Below are 16,862 nucleotides of genomic sequence, written 5' to 3' on the forward strand. Positions count from 1 at the left end.
TTTAGTGCGTGGGATACCAGGATGTGTCCCGTGTGCAGTGGAAATGATCTGCGCAAAGAGGGAGGATGGAACCACGAGGCGATCTGCAGCAGTAGAAGATCATCAACAACTGCAAGTTCCTCTCTAATAAAGTAGTACGGCTTCACATCTTCTGGCTAGGACTTGTGTGGCAGCCAGGAACTGAGCACAAAGGACTTGACGATTTCTAGACAGCCATCGTCGAAAGCGACCTGCCTGAACTTTTCGTTAGCTTCACAAACTGGCTCAACAAGTGACACAATTTCTTCCTCTCTTCGAGCTCTGCTTCTGAAGTAGGTGCTGGCGCCACGCCGCGGTGGTCTAGTGGCTCGGCTGCTGACCTGCAGGTTGCGGGATCGAATCCCGGCTGCAGCGGCTGCATTTCCAATGGAGGCCAAAATGCTGTATTCCCATGTGCTCAGATTTCGGTGCAGGTTAAAAAACCCCAGGTGGTCGAAATTTCCGGAGCCCTTCACTACGGCGTCTCATAATCGTATGGTGGTTTTGGGACAATAAACTCCACATATCTATCGAGGTAAGTGCTGGCAGGCGAGAAAGTGCATCAGCAACAGTGTTCGTGGACGCTCTATGGTATTCAGCAGTTAAGTTGTAACAGAGAAGTCTTGTACACCAGCGTGCGATTCGAAGTGGGCGTCTTTCAGGTCCCTGTGGTCACAGCAATGAGGCAAGTGCCTGGTGCTCTGTTTGAATTTTGAAATGGCGACCTCAAAGGTACGCGTTACGCGTTCCATCGCTCACAAGGCCAAATACATGCCAACGCTTCTCGTTCCTCAACTGAATACTTTCTCTCTGCTGGAGACACTGTACGCGATGCGAAAGCAACTGTGCGAGGCTCTTGGCCATCTTGTTGCTGGAGAACTGCTCCCAGCCCACAGTCAGAAGCATCTGTCGACACGATGACTGGAAGTTTCGGATCGGACATTTGGAGGACTGGACTTGAAGAAAGCGTTTTTTTTTTTCACCCCTTTTGAGCTGCTATCTGCTTCACCTGACCAGACGAATGGCTCATTTTTGCAAAGTAGGACTTTCATAGGCTCGACCACTTGTGCCAAACGTGGCACAAATTTTGAGTAGTATTCTACAAGACCCAAAAGCCAACAGAGGGCAGCAACATCGGTTGGCACAAGAGTGTTAACTACGGAGTTAATCTTCTCAGGAAGGGGGAGAGATACCTCGTGCAGTGACCTTGTGCCCTAAAAATGCTGCGAGCTCTGGAACGTCCAAGATGCATTTGTTGTTCAGCCTCAGGCATACATTCCTGATCTTCCGCAGAGCTGTTTTCAAGTTTAAGAGATGTTCTTTGGCAGTCTTGCCAAAGGCAATCACGTCATCAATGTAGAATAACACACCAGAGCAATGGTCAAGAATTACTGCCATCATCTTCTGAAATGCCGCTGGGGCAGAACCTGACCCAAAGTATCCTCTCTTAAACCAAAAAAGTCTATCATGAGTGATGAAAGCTGTTAGGACCCTGCTGCAAGAGAACCCGATAGTAAGCGGAAGCCAAGTTGAGTTTTGAGAAGTGTGTAGCGCCTACCAAAGCATGAAGGAGCTCTTCTGTGTGCGGCAAATGGATACTATCTGGAACAATCGCCTTGTTTGCCTCTCAGATGTCTACACAGATCCTGATGCTGCCATCTTTCTTGTCAACAACGGCAATGGGAGACACCCACTCAGAAGCATCGATGTGTTCGATGATGTCAAGGCCTAGTAACTTTTGAAGCTCATTTGACACAGGTGCACGGAGCAAATATGGCTGACGGCAGAGGCACTAAATCAAATTTTTGATGGTCAGAAAGACATAAAGGCCAAATTACAGGCTATTGAGACGTCCCAAAATCAAAGTAACCCTGCATACAAAAGCGTAAGTCACGAATAGATTCAATGTAAAGTGCAATAGCTCAGTTCGCAAACTTAAAAGAAGCTGTGGAAGAATGCAGACTGAAAACTGAAGATATGCATAGTATCATAAAGGATTTATCCGCTAAAGTGGATGACTTGGAAAACTGCAGCAGGCGATGTAACTTGATATTTTATGGTGTCGCTAACACTGAAAGTCGTGAGTTGCCCACTGCTTCTGAGAAAAAAAGTTCAAGAAATCGTATCCGGTTTAGGATTATCGTCAGTGAAGATGGAGCGAGCTCACAGGCTTGGACGGTACCAGAATAACAAACCTCGACCGCTTACTGCAATGTTTTCAACGTACAAAAATAAACAGACGATCTTAGCCAACGCTAAGAAGCTAAAAGGCTCCAGTATTAGTATATCGGAAGATTTTTCAGGGGCAGTGCGTAGGGAAAGAAAGTTTCTCTGGGAATTCAGCAAAAGGAATGCTTCTAACGGTGCTCGCGTCAATCTGAAATATGATAAACTGTTTTTAAATGGGCAAATATACGTGTACGATGGAAGTCGCGGCCAGGTTGTGCAAACTACATGACGCATGCGTAGCTCTATAGCAGATGTAGCTTTCCTGGTTGTCAATTGCCGTAGCATCAAAAACAAAGTGGAAGATTTCCATAACCTGCTTTGCATGGTAAAACCAAGCATTGTGCTTAGAACCGAATCATGGCTAGATGCTGATGTAAGAGACGCCGAGGTCTTTCCAAGCTATTACAACTGCTTTAGGAACGATAGAAATCGTCATGGCGGTGGGGTCTTTATACTTGTTGATAGTTCGCTGTCTTGTTCTGCACTTGATCTAGGTGGCGGCACTTGCGGGGATGTATGGTGCAAGGTCAGATTGCCAAATGGGATAACATTATCAGTGTGCTCATTTTATAGGCCTCCTCCAAGTTCTACAACTGTCATGACCGATTTTTCAAAGACACTAGAGACCGTTCATACTGGTTATCTTGTTATAGGCGGGGACTTCAATATTCCAGAGCTTTGGTGGAATGATCAGTCTTCCAGTGCGGGGGCTACATCTGCAGCAGCAAAGGAAATGTTGGACATGCTTAACAGATTTTCCTTAACTCAGATGGTAAAGCAAAGCACGAGACAAAACAATATCTTAGGCTTATTTTTAACTAATCAGCCAAACTGGGTAAAACGGTTTTGGTGGTACCTGGCATTAGCAATCATAAAGCTGTTTTGTGTGAAATGAAGCTAACATACGAAAAGACTCAGAGAGCCGCATCAAGAAAGATGTATAATTACAGCCAGGGAAACGTAAACCAGATAGGCCTTGCATTGGAAGCTTTCTTTCCGGAATTCGAACACCGTTCCGGTGCTTGCAGCATTCAACAGTTATGGCTCCTTTTTAAAACAAAAGTGCTTTATCTACAAGAAAAGTATGTGCCTTCATGGGTGCAGACTACACGTCGTACTAAATCGAAGCCATGGTTTAATGGTGAGCTGCGGTGCCTTACCGGTAAATGGAATAGGGTATATACAAAATTTAAGAAAAATCCCACCTCTGAGACTTACCCGCAACTTGAAACCATCACAAAACTTCTGCAAACAAAAATCGGTCATGTAAAAAAAGAATTTTTCAACGATCTGCCTTCTCGATTCAAAACAACCAAAAAGTTGTTCTGGAATCTGGTCAAATGTAATAAAAAAGATGGTGTGTATTCCTTCACTTCAGCATGACGGTAAAGAAATATAAAATAGCTTAGATAAGGCCAGCTGTTACACATTTTTTTCCTCCATATTTTCGTCGTGTTCGTCAAACAGCGTAGTGCCTACGCCTACTAACAGATGTATGACAGATATGGATGACGTAGCTGTTGATGAAAACGGCATCCAGTGTCTTCTCGAACACTTAGACCCTAGCAAAGCAGGGGGACCGGATGGATTGAGAGGCGGTTTTTTCAAAATGTGTGCACCGTTCATCGCGCCTTTCCTTAAGGTTCTATACTCGAAATCATTGAGAACGGGAAGCCTGCCACGCGACTGGAAGGTAGCATGCGTTGTGACTGTGTATAAATCAGGTCCTCGTGAACTAGTCAACAATTACAGACCGATATCCTTGACAAGTATAGCCTGCAAAATATTAGAGCACGTCTTTTTCAGCAATGTAATGACACAGGTGGCATGCGTTGTGACTGTGTATAAATCAGGTCCTCGTGAACTAGTCAACAATTACAGACCGATATCCCTGACAAGTATAGCCTGCAAAATATTAGAGCACGTTTTGTGCAGCAATGTAATGACACACATAACCAATCAAAATCTTCTTAATCCAAGACAGCATGGTTTGAGACGAGGGCTTTCCTATATAACTCATCTTCTTAATCCAAGACAGCATGGTTTGAGACGAGGGCTTTCCTATATAACTCAATTAACAGAATTCGTTCACGAAGTTGGTAGCTCTCTGGATGGATGCTCCTGTGTTGATTCGATATCTGTAGACTTCAGGAAAGCGTTCGACCTCGTACATCATGGGCTGCTTGTATGTAAGCTACGTTGGTTTAATATCAATGAACAGGTGATAACATGGATTCGGGAATACTTTTCCTTGCGTTCTCAGTACGTAGTGGTAAATGGCGCAAAATCGGGTATGGCTAGTGTAACATGTGGTGTCCCTCAGGGCTCAGGGTTGGGCCCCTTGCTCTTTTTATTATTCATAAATGATCTTCCCGACACCATCGCTTCTTCCATCGGATTCTTTGCTGATGATCTAATAATATATAGGGAAGTTACAAGCGTCGATGATACCGTTCTTTTACAAAATGATTTAACGAAAATGGAAAACTGGTGCCGTGATTCACTTATGCAAATAATCGTGCAGAAAACTGTTCATATGTGTTTCGCAAAAAAACGTATGGCGTCGACACTTTATAGTCTGTCTGGTTCTCTGTTACAAACTGTTTCAGAGTATAAGTACTTGGGCGTATTCCTTACATCATCCATGTGTTGGCACGGGCACGTCAATTACGTTGCTGCAAAAGCATGTAAGGTGTTGGAATTCTTGCGGCATAACACCAAGCTGTTTCCTCAGCAGGCCCGCGATCTTCTCTACAAAAGCTACGTCAGACCAATATTAGAGTATGGGTGCACTGTGTGGGATCCTCCCACAAATGCCGATTGCGACAAGCTTGAGCGAGTTCAGAACATGGCTGCTAGATACATTATCGGTAGCTATGAGAGAAACATTAGCATTACTGCTACAAAGGAAACATTAAAATGGGAGCTTCTAGAAAAAAGAAGGCAAATTTTGCGCTTGAAGCTTTTTCACAATATATATCATGGCCACATTGGAATAGGCCGTAATCAGTATATTCTTTGGCCCATTATGTATCAAGACGAACAGATCATGAGCTCAAGGTTAGAGAATATAGCTGCAGGACTAATCTTTTTAAAAACACTTTTTTCCCCAAAACTATTTCTGAATGAAATCGTCTGCCTGCTGACAAGGTCAGCATAATAGGTAACGAAGCTTTTGCGGCCGCTCTTTGACATCTCATTCTGTCTTCAGCCGCAGTCGAATTTTATGCAGTGCTTAGTTCTTATCACATCGTTTTTGTATTTTTTATGTTTGTACAGTATAAATTTCATTTTTGTTTTCTCTCTTCGTCTGGGTTAGCTGATCTTTATGTAATTCATGTGTATTGACAACAATGTATGCCACTATTTCTCCTTAGTTTTTCACTACCAATGTTCTTGAAATGTATGATAACCCCCCCTCCTGTGTAACCCCCCCCCCCCCCCCCACTGTGAAGCAAACTCTTTTGCCAAAGCTGGCAGAAGGTTTCCTGGACCGAGCTGCGTGTTGAGCCGTGTGGGGCTGGAACGAGGTACCAGGTCATAGACACGTGTCAGCGGAACAGACGTAGTCGTATGTAAGCACTTGAGAGCAGAACCCTCAATGGAAAGACTTAAAGCTTTAATGCCGTCAAGGCCGATAAGACAGGTTCCTTGGCAAACAACATAAAAGCAGAGTGACGCAGTGCGGCCTTTGAACTGTACTTCTGCTGTGAAACAGCCTAGCGCACAAATGGGACGTTGGGAATAGTGAAGCAAGCTGAGGTGTGGTGCAGGCAGAAGCGAAATGCTCTCAAAATGTCGACGGAATTCTTCTTTTGACAAAATTGAAATGGATGACCCTGAATCAACAAGCAGTGTAAGCCTGACGTTGGCAACCAGGACTTCTATGTGAGTTCCTTTACGAGCGGAACGTGCCACAGTTATTACTTGCTCAACACTGTTGTAACGACGAAACATCGTCATACATTCAACTTCGCCGACCCTGCCTTGCATTTGTGCTCGTTTGCGATTGCACACACTTTGAAAGTGGCGCTTTCGACTGCAAAACAGGCAACTTTTTGCATGCGCTGGGCACTGCCTATCTGATGCAATGTGATCCCCTGAGCCGCTTCGAAAACAGCGCGGCGATGCGGAACAGCTGCTGCGTTCTTCATTTCGTTTCGAAGGGCGGTGCCACGGGGGCGCACGTGCAGCCCATTATCAACAGAGCTTAATAAGCTCTGTTGATAATGGGCTGCCGGCTGTGAATTGCTTTTTTGCACTGAATGTGACTGTTTCTTTCAACGACATTGCATTGCAACTTAGTTGACTCAAGGAGAAAATTCCTGTAGCTCTTCAACTACATGCTCAAATTTTCTTCAACTACATGCTCAATGAAGCCGGGGAAGCTCATGTTTGGCTGGGCACAGACGGGCACAGCTGCTTGGGGTACGTTCACTACATCCTCATCTCCAATGTAGTGTCTAAGAAAAAGGAGTCAGCGTTCTAGCCGCCACGACGTACAAAACAAGAACCTTTTTTTATTAACCATGTATATGGTTTATATAACAATGAGTGAATGCACACCTTAGGAATAAAAGAACAGAAGCGAAACCGAAACTGAATACAACAAGATTATCGTTCATTGTGTCAACGCTAACGTCGGTTATCTCGTTTGTGCCTTGAATATGTTCTGAAGCGAAACTCTAAATTCCTACATTTTTGCTCTCACCACTAGTTCATTAATTGACTTCTTGCATATCAATTTTCGTCTTCGCTTTTTGACATCTAGGTGAACGCGTGCTCTTATCATTTTGTGGCCACTACATCGAATCTTGCTAACTACTTCTACATCCTGTACAATGCCTTGGTGTACATACAGAATGAAGTCTATTTTATTTTTAGTTTCATCATTAGGATTTCGCCATGTCCACTTATGTTTAGCTTGTTTTCTAAAGAAGGTATTCAAGATCCGTAAGTTATTACGTTCTGCGAACACTATGAGTAACTTCCCTGTGGAATTTTTAGAGCCGATGCCATATTCCCCCACTGCATGGTCTCCAGCCTGTTTCTTGCCTACTTTGGCACTAAAGTTGCCCATAAGAATAGTATACTGTGACCATACTTTATTAATGGCTGACTCTACCTCATCATAAAAGTGTTCAACCAAATGATTATCATGGCTCGATGTAGGCACATTGGCCTGTAATACCTTCATCTTGTACCTTTTGCTAAACTCAATTATGCTACTTGCCACCATCTCAGTGATGCTCTAGTATTCCTCTAAGTTGCCAGCAATATTCTTGTCTATAAGGAAGCCCACTGCTATTTTCTGTCAATTAATCCACGGTAGCATAAGACTTGTCCGTTCTTCACCACTGTATAACCTTCACGTGTCCTCCTAACTTCGCTGAGCCCCATTATATCTCATCGAACACCTTCCGATTCTTTGAGTGGGACAGCTAAACTAGGCTCACTAGATAGCATTCTAGCACAATGGTAACAATGGCAAAAGGTAGTATGTGGTTACGTCAGCGTGTACAGTCTTCAGATGGTGTAAACAGGGCGATCGAACCACAGAGTCAGAAGAAACGAACACCAGGGTGGCAGAGAACAAAGTAATGATGGCGTCAGCGGCGAAAACTAATTTAGACACCGGGCTTGGGGTGTCGACGACTGTAGTACTGAAAGGGGACAAAGGGAGTTGAGCTCTAGCGCAGTCAACGACAGCATCATGTGTAGAAAGGAAGTCCCAACCAAGGAGCACGTCACTGGACACATGTGGTAGGACAATGAATTCGACAACGTAGAATGTGTCATTGATAAAAAGATCTGCCGTGCACACCGCCAAAAGCTTAATATGCTGCAAGCTCACCGTCTGTAATAAAAGATCAGAAACGGGTATCCTCTTACTCTGCATGCACGTAAAATGTCGCAGGGGAGGAGCAGAAACTATTAGTAGGGGAACGGTTTGCGTAGGATGAAAGGTGTGCTTGTAGACGACGGCGTCATGTAGACAGAAAGATGACGTCATGCACAAACTAACGGGGCAGTTCTGGGCGATGTCTTGCAAAGTATTCGATAAGTGGTTGCAGTTCTGGGTCTTGGTGTTGCTTTTGGGGCGCCTTTAAAGATGCTAGAGTGGAAACGAAACCGTTGTTTTCGCAGAGTCCTTTGGAGTGGTCTCAACCAGGGGCATGGGAAAAACAGTTGGCGTCAGCATGTTTCTGGCCGAACCGCTAATCGATTGTTAAGTCAGATTCCTGCAGCCTGAGGATCTATCTTGCGAGAAAACCTGACGGATCCTTAAGATTCGCCAGCCAGTAGAGAGAGTGGTGATTATTGGGGATTCGGAAGAGCTGTCCACCGCCAGGTATTCCTTTTTGGTTGTTGAATTGTTTTCCTCAGCAGAAGAGAACGTGCGGCTAGCATAGGCAATAACGCGTTCATCACCATCGTAAAAGTGTACAAGAGCGGCTCCGAGACTAAGGTTGCTAGCATCAGTGTGCACTTCCATATCTGCTTTTATGTTAATGTGGCCAAGGATAGGTGGTTTTTGAAGACATTGCTGAAGCTCACAGAAAGCGTTGGATTGTGCTGAGCCCCCAATAAAGGCAATGTCATCCTTGATCAGTTGTTGCAATGGTTCTGCGATTTTAGAAAAATTTGGCACAAAACGGCAGTAATATACACAAAGCCGTAGAAATAGCCACACATCTTGCATTTTCTTTAACATCAGGAACAGAGCAACTACTGTGGCTTTTTCTGGATCAGAACACACACCTGTACTGCTGACGATATGGCCCAAGAATTTGAGCTTCTCGTATCTGAAGTGACACTTTTCCGTCTTCAGAGATAAACCAGCAGTGCGAATAGCCTGCATTACAGCCTGAAGCTGCTCATTGTGGTCTTCAAAAGTCATGGAAAAAACAACTATACCATCCAGGTACACTAAACACGAGTGGCACTTCAAGTCAGCTCACACTGTGCCCATCATTTGCTGGAAGTTAGCTGGAGTGGAACATAGTACAAAAGGAAGGACCTTAAATTCGTAAATGCCGTTCTTTTTTGGTCCCATTCATCAACTTCAGTCTGTCAGTACTCGCTTTGGAGATCCATCAAAGAGAAGTAGCGGGCATGTCGTAGGCGATATATGGAGTCATCAATACGAAGAAGGGGATAAGCTTTTCTTAGTAATGGAGCTCAACTTGCAGTAATCGACACAGAATCAGAGCGAGTCATCTTTTTTCTTAACCAGTACAACAAGGTACTCCCGCGGACTTGTCAACGGTTGAATAGCGTCATCGAGCATTTGTTTGACTTGATGACAAACAGCATCCTGTTCTTTCTGTGAGACGCGGTAAGTGTGTTAACGCACCGGTTGCACAGTTGGCTCAGTGATTCTGTGTTTGGTTAACGGAGTTCGCCAGACTTTCGATGTAGTGATGAAACAGTCGCTGAACGATGACACCAAACTGAGGAGTCTACCTACATACGTTGATGTGGTTAGTGACTCCCACATCACACCTATGATCTGTGGAGATTGTCGCAATCAACGCACGGGTGCTCAAATCATTGAGCTTTTCACAGTAGGCTATGGTGGGGTGCCTTGCTTGTATTCACCCCTGAAATTGTCGGAACCATCTGGGCAGCACAAGGAAAGAAACTACAAAGGCCGACGCACAGATTTCAAGCCTTACAGTGCATTGTCTGATTGTTCTAGCAGTGATAAATATAGGGGCATCACACGTCAGTACCTTGCGTAGCTGGCTGGCCAATGCAGCACTCATCACCGAGTAATTAACTCCCATATCAATTTATTTATTTATTCATTTATTTATTGTACCCTCTGTGCCCGAAGGCGTTACAGAAGAGAGTGGGGATACATAAGAATACAGAAAACATCAAAGCATAAAGGAAAAAAAAAAAAACTACTGCGTGGATGGTGAAAACTCATATCAAAACAAATAAAGAGAAGTGGGAGTACAAAAGAACAACTTTGATAATGAGAAAGAAATTTATAGAAACAGTAACAAGCATAAATATATTCACAAAATTACAATTTTTTTACAGAACAAATTAATATCAGTGATGTTGAAGGGAAGGCCATTCCAATTGACACAAGTTCTGGTTGTGAATGAATCATGAAAACATTTAGTATGGCATGATGGAATTCCAACTTTATTGTGCTGATGAATTCCAGCTGATATATATGAAGGTTTCGTCAGTAACTTGTTTTTCAGGTAGTTATTATAATGAATTTTATGAAAAAGACATATTTATTTATTTATTTGGACTTACCCTCATGGCCAGAGGCATTATAGAGGGGAGGGTTACATTTAAAAAAAACACAATACAAGCTTTCTTCTGTAAATGCAATGTTAGCTAAAAAATACCAGTACAAGTTGTAACTATACAGGCGAGAATCAGTCTGTTGGTGAGAAAGCATATTAACAGTAAAAAGAAGTTACAGGAGCAGTTTTAACACACCAAACAAGAATCAGACAACAAAGGTTGCACGGCGGGCTTGTTGGTTATTCATGTTGTTCGAGGTATAGCGCATCTAGGATGGGACAGAGAATTCGGAACTGTCAAATTTCAGAACGAAGTAGGTGTTTCAGCAGCGAGCTTCATTGAGCTTATTTGTTTTTACCTGTCGTCTATTTTCATTACTTGGAAAGGATCAGCATATCTTCAGAATAATGGTGTGTGTATTGGTTCCTGTCTCGCTCGGGTTTTAAGCAATTTATACTTAGCTAAGTTAGACAGAGACCTCAACGATGTACTACAAGGGTCAAATGTTCTAAAAATTTTTCGTTTTGTAGACGATTTTATTTTATTTGTTGACAGCTCAACCAAACAGTTTGAGGAAGTGTGTTCCAGCATCCAAGTCGCTGTTCAAAGGAGCCTTGTACCCCTCGAAGTGTCCTTTGAAATGCCATGTGACAATGTGATTCAGTTTTTAGATGTTTGATTCGTTTTTAATGATGATCAGACATGCTGGTATTATCACCCTAGTGCTAACAGATCTATACTGCCATATAACTCGGCGCACTCCAAGCTCTTCAAGCGAGGGATTGTTAATATGTGCCTTACTAACACCTTGAAGAAGTCCTGCCAGCATTGTTTGCCTTTAAACATGAGAGAGCAAACAAAACGTTTAGCTGACTCTGGGTACCCACAACACGTCCTGACTTCTGTCGCGGAAAGCCTTCTGAGGCAAATCCCCTCCGACGGAGCCGCGGAAACATGTGCTACACCTGCAAGGAAAGGATTAGCTGTAATCCCATATATTCATGGTGTTTCACATAACCTGAAAAAATTAGCAGAACATTGCAATGTGCGAGTAGTTTTCTCGGCACCTATCAAGCTAAACAGTCTTTGCTGAAAGACGAAACTGGAGCGCCCAGAGAAAGGTCTGTGCGAAAAGAACCACCGTATTAGGTTTGTCGCGTGCATCACAGGAGTCATCTACCAGATCCTATTAACGTGTGATGCATGCTATATAGGCCAAACTGGTAGATGCATCAATGATAGGCTGAATAAACACAAGAACAACGTGGCCAAAGCACAGCCTGAGGGTTTTCTTGCAATTCACTGCAAAGAATGCGGGTGCCAACCCTCTTTAATCGCACCAGTATAATCGGAAGAAGCACTAACCAAATGACAAGGCTCATCATAGAAGCGAAATTCATTGCTAAGTTTGGGGACGCATGTATAAGCAAGCCATCGATATCATTATCATTGAAAGAACTGCATTATTTGGATGTCGCATGTTTGCAGTAGATCAGTTTTCTGGTTCTAGCACGTGGTTGTGATGGCCACGTTTGGGTATAAGTATTGCTGTTTCTCGGATTAAACCGCATTGTTGAAAGTAGCGCTGTGTATGTGTTCTGTGTCTTCTTCTCTGTCCCGTCCTAGATGCACTATACCTCAAACAACAAGAATCAGATAGTTTGCCAGGACAAAAATCACATAATTGGCTAGTTGCATAGCAGTGTACTTGAGTTTAAAACCTTATGAAAATGAGAATGATGGACAATTGACGGGATTGATTCTAGAAGATTGTTCCAGTCTTGTGAGGTTCGGAGAATGAATGAATCATAACATGTGCGAGTTGAACATCGCAAGATTCCCACCTTTTGGGGATGGTCAGAACGAGAGAAGATTTATGATGGAGGAAGAATGAGGTTATCATGCAGGGTGTGACTGTAGTATATTTTATGAGAAAGGCATATGCGAGAGAAGTTACGGCGACAGGTGAGTGACGGAAGCTCTAAGGAGTCTTTCATTGAGGTGATACTTGCGGTGCGACTGTAGTTGCCAAGGATAAAGTGGACAGAATCATTTTGAACTAGATCAAGAGCAGAGGTTAGTACACTAGTGGACGGGTCCCAAATGGGTGCAACATACTCTAGTTTACTTAGTGTTAAGGTTTTGTAAAGAAGGAGTTTTAGAGGGACAGGGGCAGAAGAAAAAGTTGCGTTGGAGACAACCTAACAAACATTTAGCATGGAGGAGGAGGAGGAATTAACTTTATTAAAGAAAAAAAAAAACAGCAAGATGTGGAAGAATTGTCTCCTTCACGTAGGAGGCAGCCATGAGTCCTTCAGCTCTGGCAGCCTCCTCGGCTTGCCGAAAAACGTCGAGTTGCACTTCTGGGTCTGCGCTTAGCAATGCGGTCTCCCACTGCTCTCTATTGCTATATTTTTTTTTTATATTGCCCTGTCACTGAGGGGCAAGCCCAGACTATATGATTGAGATCCGCCCTTTGATTGCAGAACTTACACAAATCTAAGTATATCTCTGGGTAGATGTGAAAAATTACCGGGTTCGGGAACGTGTTGGTTTGTAAGAGGTGCCATGCCGTCGCCTGCTGCTTGTTGAGCGAGGTATGTGCCGGGGGGAATCGGACCCTTCCTAGCCTGTAGTGTTTTGTGATCTCTTCATAACTAATCTCGCGGTCTTTCTCCGCCCCCAGACTTTGCGCTGCGCCTTTCGGCCGGCCAGTTCTCGAGCCAGGTCGTGTGTAATTTCGTTTCCGGGAAGGGAGGAGTGAGCAGATGCCCATATAATATGAACTACCCGCTCGTCGGAAAAGTTAACCAGAATTCTTAGCGCTTCCAGTGAGATCCTTCCTTTGGCATAATTTTTAACAGCGGTTTTGGAATCGCTGATCTTGACTTTAGCTTTTGTGGAGGCTAGTGCTAGTGCTATAGCCACCTCCTCCACCACTTCTGCCCTATCTGTACGTACACTGCCACTGACGTTGAAATACCTTTGAATATTTGTAGCTAGGATTACCATGCTTTGGCCATTCTCATATTCTGCTGCATCTACATAGACCACGTCGCAGGTGTTGCCAAACTTTTTATGTAGGCTTTTCGCCCTTTCTATCCTTCAAGCGTGTTTATGCTCAGGATGCGTATTTCTAGGTAATGTAGGCACCAAGATATGCCCCCTTTCATCCCGCGGAATGTCCTTTTTGATTTTGTTAATATGAACAGACCAGGTGAAGTGTTAGGTATGTGAATACCTAGGTAACGATAGCATGTTACAGGTTCAGAAGCGGAGTTCTCAAGCAGAGAAGTAGTGAAGAAAGAAGATGTGCGGGAAACGCGTAAGACTTTACATTTAGTAGTGTTTAGTTCCATGAGCCTTGTTTTACACCAGTTAGATACAGAGTTAAGGTCATGCTGAAGAATTGTTACGTCGTTTGGGTCAGAGATTTCTCGATATAGCACGCAATCATCAGCAAATGAATATTTGATGTAATACATTCAGGTAAGTCATTAATATAAATGAGAAAAGGAGGGGACCGAGTACTGAACCTTGGGGGACGTCAGAATGAATGGGACTTAGTTGGGAATTAAATGTGTTAGCAGACACATATTGTAAACAACCGTTTAGAAAATGTTCAATCCAAGAAAGTAGCTTATGATCAATGTTTAACTTAGTTTCATGAGAAGTAAATTATGGCAAACTTTTTCAGAGGCCTTCGCAAAATTGAAAAAGATACAATCAGTAGGGGAATGACGATCAAGGATGGTGTGTAATTTATGGGTAAATAAAAACAGCTGTGTTTCACAGGACAAGGATTTGCGAAAGCCATATTGAGCATTTGAAAAGAATGAGTTCGCATCTAGGAACTTTACAGTGTTAGTGAAAATGACATGTTCAAGAATTTTAGACTGGATACTGGTCAGTGAAATTGGCCGGTAGTTGAAGGGAGAGGCTTTACTTTCAGATTTGTGTACCGGAACCACCCTTCCGATTTTCCAGTCAAGTAGTTGGGTGGACTCGTCAATGGATTGTTGGAATATTTTTGACAGAATTACGCGCGAATATACCTTGGTACTTTTTAAAAACTTAGCATTGATGAGATCTATTCTTTGGCTTACAGGCACTTTCAGAGATTCGATAATTTTTTCTACACCAAGGGGTTGAATGATAATTGGGTTCATAGTTACAAAGTTAAAGCACTGCAAATCAGAAAAGGTGGCACACGATGACTTAACAAAGTTATGACAAAATACCTCATTTAAGACTGTAGGACAGTCGGTGAGTGAAATCTTCTTACCAGAAGGATCTAATAACACAGTTTCGCTATCTCGATCGGGGTTGATGATCCGCCAGAACTTCTTTGGGTCATTACTGAGCGTAGTAGGCAAAGTGATTTGTAGAAAATTATTGCGTGCTGTCTTAAGTGCAGAAATGTATGCATTGTTTGCTTTCTTGTACGCGTCCCATCGCGTTTCAGAGGGAGAGTGTTTGGCCGAACGGAAGAATCATTTTTTTCTGTTACATAGTCGTTTTATGTACAAGGTGTACCAATGTGCTTTGGAATAGGAGGAAATAGTGCGCATAGGAACATATCTGTCAATTAATTCGTGGACTTTTGATGCAAACATACCCCAGTTACATTCTGCGCTCCGATTTTCAAAACCTTCTAAGAAAACTTCCACGAAGCTAGACAGCTCATTATTAATAGCCTCAAACGTGGCTTTGTTGAAATAACGGAGGTTCTTATTTACTTTGCACTTTGGAGGATGGAAATACTTTAATTCAAAGGACAGGGCTAAATGGTCATGCAGACCAGGTAGGTATGATAAATCCGAAACATATCCGGATAGTTTGTTAACACAAGGTCCAGTGTGTTTCTAGAATTGCTCGTTAACCTAGTAGGCTGTGAAACAACCTGGTGGAGAGAAAATACTGAGCAAAGGTGAATGAAACTGAAGCTTTCTGAAGAAAATGGTTTTGATACCGGAGGGTCAGAATACCAGGAAATGTTGGGAAAGTTGAAGTCTCCCAGCTGAAAAATAAAAGCGTTAGGATGGCGTGAAGTGATGGTATCGATGGCGTCAGGTAAATCGGCAGCAAAGCTTGCCGAGTTGTTGGGAGAACAATAGCAGACACCAAATACAAAGCTTTTGTGACATATGCAGGCATGTGCCCATACCACCTCAAGCACTGATTTAACTGGGAGATAATAAGACGGTATAGTGAGACAGCCAACATGATGCCTCCTCCAACACGCGATTCTCGATCACAGCGATAAATGAAAAATCTGTGCGCGTCTTGAAAGATTCCATTGTCAGCAATGCCTGGGTAAAGCCAGGTTTCAGTTAGAGCAATTATGCAGAAGGGATCACAGGCGGGCTAGTTGGTACAAATTCATAATGAAGTAATTGGAAGCGCAAACCAACGGGACACAAGAAAAGGGACAAACAAACGCTTGTTTGTCTCCTCTCTTGTGTCCTGTTGGTTTGTGCTTCCAATTATTTCATTAGAGCGATTATGCCTGAATTGCATGTATCAATTATTGAATCAAGTGAATCATTCTTGTTAACTACACTTCTGACATTTGCCAGAAGTATAGACATACTGGATGGTGCTAATAAATCACCACTTCCCCTGGCGTGTACCTAGGCTAGTGTCTCATCACTCAAATGCGGTGCGGTAGGTGAAAGAGAACTTGCAGATGGCTCGATAGAAGTAGATGAGTACAGCTCGATAATTCTGGTACTGTTCATCACTCGAATGCTGTGCGGTAGGTGAAAGAGAACTTGCAGATGGCTCGATAAAAGTAGATGAGTAGAGCTCGATAATTCTGGTACCGTCATACTTGTAGTACTTATTGTTAACAATGAGCTTGTTGTACCGCGACTGGAACTTTGGTGAACCAGGTAAGCCTTTTGTGAATTCAGCAAGTCTTCTTCTAGCATGGCCTGTGGCGGCAGAAAAGTTTTTAACAACAGACATCTTCATTTCTTTTAATTTTGACCTTGATGCCAGCACATTTTCTCTGGTCATAACACAAGAAAATTTTATAATAATAGGCCGACACTTTGGCGGTGTGAAACGTCCCTAACGGTGTGCACGTTCAATCTCAGATTCCGAGACTTTTCTACCCAGCACAGAGGATAATACGTCAAGTGCTTTCTGTTCAGTTTGTTGCCAAGTTTCACGTGCATCGGGAATACCATGTATAATCACGTCACGCCTTGACCTATCCTCTAAGTTGTCCAAGCGATTTTGGATCAAAACTTGCTCAGACGTCAACCGTACCGAGGCCTTTTGCACTGCAGCAAAGTTACCGCTGAGGGAGCTAGTTTCGCCTTTACGCTCGAGAG

At 43.2% G+C, this 16,862-nt stretch overlaps 1 protein-coding gene across 8 annotated transcripts in view; it reads left to right on the forward strand.

The window, feature by feature from the left end:
• Positions 1 to 16,862, forward strand: part of LOC119162964 (uncharacterized) — a 205,769-nt gene that overhangs the window by 101,100 nt on the left and 87,807 nt on the right. Inside the window, exon 2 of one of the 8 annotated variants that reach the window (XM_075882635.1) lies at positions 14,630 to 14,787. The exons of the other annotated variants lie outside the window; for them this stretch is intronic. The gene's annotated coding sequence lies outside the window, so the exon portion shown is untranslated. The remainder of the gene's footprint in view (positions 1 to 14,629; positions 14,788 to 16,862) is intronic. 8 annotated transcript variants of the gene reach the window in all.

The sequence above is a fragment of the Rhipicephalus microplus genome, unplaced genomic scaffold (genome assembly GCF_043290135.1).
Source record: "Rhipicephalus microplus isolate Deutch F79 unplaced genomic scaffold, USDA_Rmic scaffold_13, whole genome shotgun sequence".
Taxonomy (NCBI): domain Eukaryota; kingdom Metazoa; phylum Arthropoda; class Arachnida; order Ixodida; family Ixodidae; genus Rhipicephalus; species Rhipicephalus microplus.